At 33.7% G+C, this 6,825-nt stretch overlaps 1 protein-coding gene across 1 annotated transcript in view; it reads right to left on the reverse strand.

The window, feature by feature from the left end:
• The window catches only part of LOC18592922, a 4,961-nt gene extending 4,255 nt beyond the window's left edge, over nt 1-706 (reverse strand). The window contains exon 1 of the transcript XR_001929018.1: nt 675-706. The gene's annotated coding sequence lies outside the window, so the exon portion shown is untranslated. The remainder of the gene's footprint in view (nt 1-674) is intronic.

The raw sequence follows: 6,825 nt of genomic DNA on the forward strand, positions 1-6,825 counted from the left end.
TATATATATATATATATATATTTTACTTAATCTACCTTTTTGTGAATAAATATTTCACTTGGTTATTACCATTATTAGCTAGTATATGTTTCTTTTTACCTAATCTACTCTTTTGTGACTAAATATTTTTTCTATTTTTAAATATTCTTTTTTCTTTTACTTATTTACCAAAACTACTTTTTATGACGAAGTTTGTTTTTTGTTTTTGATTTACCTAATCTATTTTTCTTATAACTAAATATATTTTTTATATTTTCTATGTTTTCTTTCATTTGCCTAAATTTATTCGTTTATAACTAAATATTTTCTATTTTTTACTTACTCGAATCTACTTTCTTCTTTGTTTTAATATTTATCTGTTTTTCCACATTTTTATCTACCTAAACCTATTTTTATTATTAACATATTTTAGGCGTTTGTTTTCTTCCCATAGATATATTTTACCTAACTATACCTATTCTTTTATAGCTAAATATTTATCTTTTTTCTATTTATTTGTTTTTTCTTATGTCTATTTTCCTACCCTAAACGTCATATAAATTTTTTCATAATATTTTTTAGCTTATTTAAATTAATCATATACTTTAAACAATATGATTTTTAGCATAACAAATTAGGCTAACTACAATAAACAACCCAAATCAAATCCACACAACGTCAAGGAAGGGCTTTACCTAGTCTGGGCTGGACATGGCCCAAGATAGCCAGCCCGTGAAGGCACCCAAATCTATCTGTGCAGCCAACTGAAATGTTCTCGCCAAAATGTGCCGTTTAATGGGCAAGAACTTCTCATAAACGGCGTCGTTTATGCCTTAGCCTTCAAACCAACAAACCTTGGCCAAACGATGCCATTTTGACCATTTTTTTTCTCCTCAAACCCTAAGTATTTAAGCTGAATTTTTTCTCTCCTCTCCTCATTTCCCTTCCCCGCTTTCTCTTTCTACCCAAATAGTTGAGAAAAGCTCCTAACTTTCTCTCCTTCTTTTAAACGGTCCCTTAGTTGAACCTCCTACATCGTGCCACCTTTTGTATCGCCGTCTATCGCCTCTTTCCTTTCTCGACTTTCAACCTTGATTTGCAACCTAACACTCACCCCCAAAATCATCCACTTTTTCTCTTTTTCTCACTATTCACACCTTCACTTAACCTTCACAATCACTCCCCAACCAAACCCATTTCCTAGATCTTTATTTTTGTGTATATTGGCTTTTGGTCTTGAGAGTTTTTTTTTGCTTTTTGGGTTGTGGTATTGTATTGTGGTTTTTTTACTACTGATAGAAAGTTAGGATTTTTAAGCTTTTCTTTGCTTTAAGGATTTCTAAGGTTTCAGTAAGTCGCCCAATTTTTTTTTCTATTGAAATTCTTTTTCTTTATATAAAGGTTGCAAATATCCTCCTAAGCACCCTGTTAACCGTTGATCTTAAGTTCCAATCCACCTCACATGCCACATCAGCATCATGTCAATAATGACATCAGCTATGTGAAGGGTAATTTTAGAAGGAAAATGTTAGAATGATTAAATTGAAGCAATTTCTAATATTAAAGAACTAAATTGTTGTGATTTTGAGCAGAGGGATTAAAGTGAAGAAAATACATGAGTATAGGAATTGCTGAGGTATTTTGATCGTTTGAGAAATAGGCATTCCGTCTAAAAAAATGTTTGTCATTTGACTCATAAGTTCAACCGTTAATCAATTTTTAGAGTTTTCGTTAATTTGATGACATGACAATATTTTTTAGACAATTTTATCTTCGAACATGTCAAAAATTACAATACTATATAAATTTTTATTTTTCATTTTTAAATTTTTTTCTTAAAAAAATTTAACCTTTCAAGCCAAATTCGATCAAATCTGATGTTCTCCGATCATATCTAGTCGGATCTGGCTTGGAAGTAAGGTTTTTTTTTTAGAAAAAAATTTAAAATTGAAAAATGAAGGGTATTTTAGTCTTTTTATTTTTTTGTTAACAATGTTAAGGTTTTTGAGACAGAGTGTCTATTTCTTACACCAATAGACTTTCGTGTAATTTTGATCAAAACTTTGAAATGCTAGGATGTTTTACCCTTAAAAAAAATTTTAAAATGCATTATTAAGTTTGTTGACTTTTTATTACCAATAAATATGAAAAATCATAATTACCTTTTTATTATTAATAAAATAAAAAATAAACAATTTTTATTTGATATTTATTAACTTTAAAAAATTATAAAAAAAACACATAATGATAAAAAATTATAAAAATAAATAAATTATTTAGGATTATTTTAAATTCAAAAAATATTCATAATGTTTGAAGTGAAAAAAAAAATCTAAAAAATTTTACTAATAATAAAATCGTATGGAATNTTATTAGGATTATTTTATTAATAATTTAAAAAAACTAATAATTTTGAAGTGAAATTTTTTTTAAAAAAATTAAATAATAATATTCTAATTAAAATAAGTATAATTTTTTTTGTATTTATTGAGGTTTTTGTATTTTTAAACCAAGCTCTTGTCAGATCCATTTTAAATTTAACCAAACAAGTACTTGTGAATTTATTAAAAATATTTGTAAATTTATTAAAATTTAGTAATTGTTGTTAAAAAATTCACTATATGGTGTTGATTATTTGGTGATAATGATTTTGGATTGTAATCATGGTGCTGCGTGGATGGAGGGAGAGAGAGATTGAGAAAGAAGGGGAAAGAAATATTACGTTTTTCTATATAAGGAAAAAGAGAACAAGAAGAAATGAAAGAAAGAAAAAATAAAAAGAAAAAGGAAAACAATTAAAAAATTATACCAAATTTAATTTGAATATTATTACTTAATCTTTTTTATATTATTTTTCTCTTCAACTTTGTAAGTTTTTTTTGAATTGTTAATAAAATAATATCAAATAATTTATTTTTTTAATTTTTCCTTTTTTCATCATTATGTGTCTTTTTTTTACTTTTTGAGTTGTTAAACATTTAATAAAGAGTATTTCCATTATCTAAAGTACTATGATTTTAACCCACATAGGGCCTTCAAACTACTACACGTTACATTGTAATTTTCTTGCTCAATGGAGGGTATTTTGGGGACTTACATGTGAGAATGGTGTTTTCTCTTTCTAAGACATTAGGTTCGTATTTGCTTTTTCCCTTTGCCTTTATCGTTGCCTAAAGATTGAGGGGGTTTTATTGTGAGTGCTTTTGGGTTCTGTTGTTAGCTTGGCTTTGCTTTTCCTCTTTCTGCCTTTGTTGTTTAGTTGGTTGACTGTGATTTTTTCGGATGTCTGATGCCTTACTCTAATGGTTGCCTTTTGTGTTTGCTTTGATGATTCAAGGGTAATTTTTACTAGGGTTTTCGCCTGATATTTTAGTGTTAGCCATTTGCGTGTTTGTCACTTGAGTTTGTTTGTGGTATCTTTGGTCATTTTGCTGTCGGGTGTCATTCGATTTGGTTGTTGCATCTTATGCTTAGGTTTTGTTTGATTTTGTTTCTGTTTTGTCTTAATCGACCTTATTTTTTGTTTGATTTGCGTTGGTATTGAGGTTGACTCTTCCTTTCCTCATTGGTTTCCTTCTTACGCTGGTTGCATGTTTTTCGTTTATTATGCCTTGCTTTGTTTTTAGAGTACTTTTCATAAATAGGCCTCAGGCATAAGGCATTTTTTAGAATGGTCCTCCATATAATTTGATCTGTTTTTAGCCAAGAGAAAAAAAAATTGCACAAAATTGTCCTTAATGAAACCGACCCATTCGCTAGGCTCCATGCCTAAACCCAAAACCTATTAACGGGTCAAGTATGTCCTTTATATGGACCATAACTCTTTGATTTTCATCGAGAGACCGTACATATCCGTAGAAGCAAGTCTGTTAAAAGTATTCCTCGACAGTTCAACTTCTGAGCATTTTGGCAGTGGTAGGAGCCTTTTGGAGTGGTTATTATTCTCATAAAGGTAGTTCACATATTGAGTAGTGTGAAGAAATTAATATTACGTTGAGAAAGGTATAATTTTTTTATGAATTATTTTATTTTAATTTGAACTATGTGGAGGTTTTTGACAGAATGGTTATTGTTCATGTTTAGGGTTAAGGTTTTTGAGTATAAACCTATACATATTGCTTGTTCATATTGATATTGTTGTTGTTTGAAATTTTTTAATATAAACATGAAGGTGGTATTGTTGGTGTTATTGGGGTGGAAAGGTGACCGGTCATGCGTGACTGGTTGATATGTATGTGTTATGACCCTTTGTTAGATATTGCGTGAGTGAGGGCGTGCTTAGGTGGTTGGCACCTTTTGCGTGAGTGGATTTTGGCATGGAGTCACGTAGGGTTTGCGTGATTGCAAAAGGGTTTAACTTTGCATGACTGATTGATCGGTCATTGCGTGATTGATTGATTGATCATTGCGTGATTGGTTTCTAGGTCATTACGTGATTGGTTTCTAGGTTATTGCGTGAATATTGTTCAATCATGGCGTTAGTTAGTGTGTGAGTGATTCGATTAGTTGTTCTTAGAATTGCGTGACTTGTTTATAAATCATTCCGTGATTTAATGTTAGTAATTGCGTAACTAATTGATTAGGCATTGCGTGACTATTATTGTAGGAAATTGCACAAGTGTCATAATTACATGAAATTTATCTACATGGGTTCATTCTGTATTATTTTGGGTCAATTGTAATGCTTTAATGTGTATATGTTTATTTACTTAATAATCCATGCTCCACACTTGGATTAATTATTCTATTTCAGGGTTGTCTAAAAATAGTTAAAAATATTATTAGGGTTATTTTTTTAGTGAGCTTATGAATAGGGCTATTTCTAAGAAATTCTTGTAGTTTTTTTGTTAATCTACAATGATGGTATTGGCATGACTAAAATGGGAATGTTATTTGTTTTATGTTGCAGATGGCCAGCATAGGAACAGAGCAGGAAAACGTGGAGTTCTTGCTTTATGTGTCGAGGCACCAATAGGGGTTCAATGCGGGCATTAACATCCACTGTAAGTGGTCGCATCTACACGTGATACGTGAGATGCTGTGTTAAGTGAACGAGCTGAAAAGCTTTAAGAGAACATGATTCAGGCACATGATGGATGTCGAAGCAGACAAGAGTTTATTTTATGCTAGTCTCATGCACAATCTAATGTTGCGCAGAATCAACAAAACTGACGCTATGGAGGCAGAGTTATGGTTTGCAATAGGGAAAATGAAGGCCCGCTTTTCAAAAAGAGAGTTCTATCTGGTGACAGGATTGAAGTTTGGTCCCTTACTGGCCTTCATTGTCAATCCCTACGAGGCCTTCCCTAGAGGAATTCACCTAAGATATTGGGGACCTGGGAAGAAGGTGAAGATCCAACAAGTTTTAGACACGTTCAAGGGAAGGCAGTTTCAACAAGAGGGAGACGCGAGTAAGATGGCCCTTGTCTTGATCGCGACCAATGTTTTATTCGATCAAGACTACAAACGATCTGTGGTTCCATGGTTGTTGTTGTTGCTGGTTGAGAACATCGACAAGTGGAATGCATTCCTATGGGGCACATACGTGTGGAGTCTGATCGTGGATTACTTGTTGAGGGGTTTCAAACCTCCTACTGCAAGCGAAGTAGATAAGAAGCGCTACCACCTCTACGGATTCATATAGGCATTTCAAGCAGTCTGCCATAGCCTAATGTTTATCATTATCATTATTGTTTTCGCATAAGAATTTATAAGGTGAGTAAAAATGTTACATAATTGATGTGCAGTTTTGGGCGTTGGAAGCAATATCTGAAATCAGAAGCTTGTTCGGAAGGCAGCGGCAGTCCGGACAGGTTTGGCCAAGAATGCTTAAATGGCATTGTGATGAGAGGCCTATAGGCTTCCACGTCAAAATTGCAAGTTTGGAGAGAGAGGGCAAGGTGAGTAAATAAACCATATTTTTTTATTTGATTAAATTTTATTTTATTGTCATAGGGTATCGAGGGTTATACCTAATGGCAATGTATGTTTTGGTGCAGTTGTGGGCAGTGAGGACGTTGGAGCCAATGACAGAAAAGATGTTAACCGTATACTGGGCGAACATTGAGGTCAATATCTCCGAGGGGTAGCAATACATTCCATTATGGAAGTTGGAGGGTCGCCCAAAATTCGATCCCCAATAAAGGAGGAAATAATGGACCGCAAAGGGAAAAGTCCAGTACGAGGAGCTGTTAAACAAAGACGCATAGCTGAAGAGGATGTCCATTCCGATTTTGATGCTGCTGAGGCACCTCATTCTCCTTCTACAGCTATTCATGGTGCTTCTCCTGCAACTCATCATGCTGTTACTCCTGCTTCAAGTGCTACCCCTCATGTTGAGCCTCGCAACCGGGCGCTGCGTCCACAAATGACTACGAGCATTAAACGAGAACTGCAAAATATGCAGACACAGTGGATAAAAGACTTCTAGTCATTGTAGACGAAAATGCAAATGCAGATGCAGTCAATGTAGTTGGAGATTCAGCGGGCGATGCAGATGCAGTCAATGCAGTTGGAAATCCAGCAGTCAATGCAGTTGAAGATCCAGCGGACGATGCAGATGCAGACGCAGTCACTGCATGAGCATATCCAGCACTCACTGCAAGGGCTAGAGGATCAGATTATCGGTCAACTGATCGACCATTTTGAGGTATGAGGTTTTATGTTATTCATTGCGTGAGTTATAACATGTACGATGTATACACTGTTCTAATGTGTTTGATTTTTTTGATCATTTAGAGTCGAAGCTCGCCTCCCGATAGCTCAATTGAACATCATGCTGCGCCTATCCCATCTCCAATAAAAACAGCCCAAGATTCTCAACCCACACCTTCTCCCAAGGCTCAA

Source organism: Theobroma cacao, chromosome 8, assembly GCF_000208745.1.
Source record: "Theobroma cacao cultivar B97-61/B2 chromosome 8, Criollo_cocoa_genome_V2, whole genome shotgun sequence".
Lineage (NCBI taxonomy): Eukaryota > Viridiplantae > Streptophyta > Magnoliopsida > Malvales > Malvaceae > Theobroma > Theobroma cacao.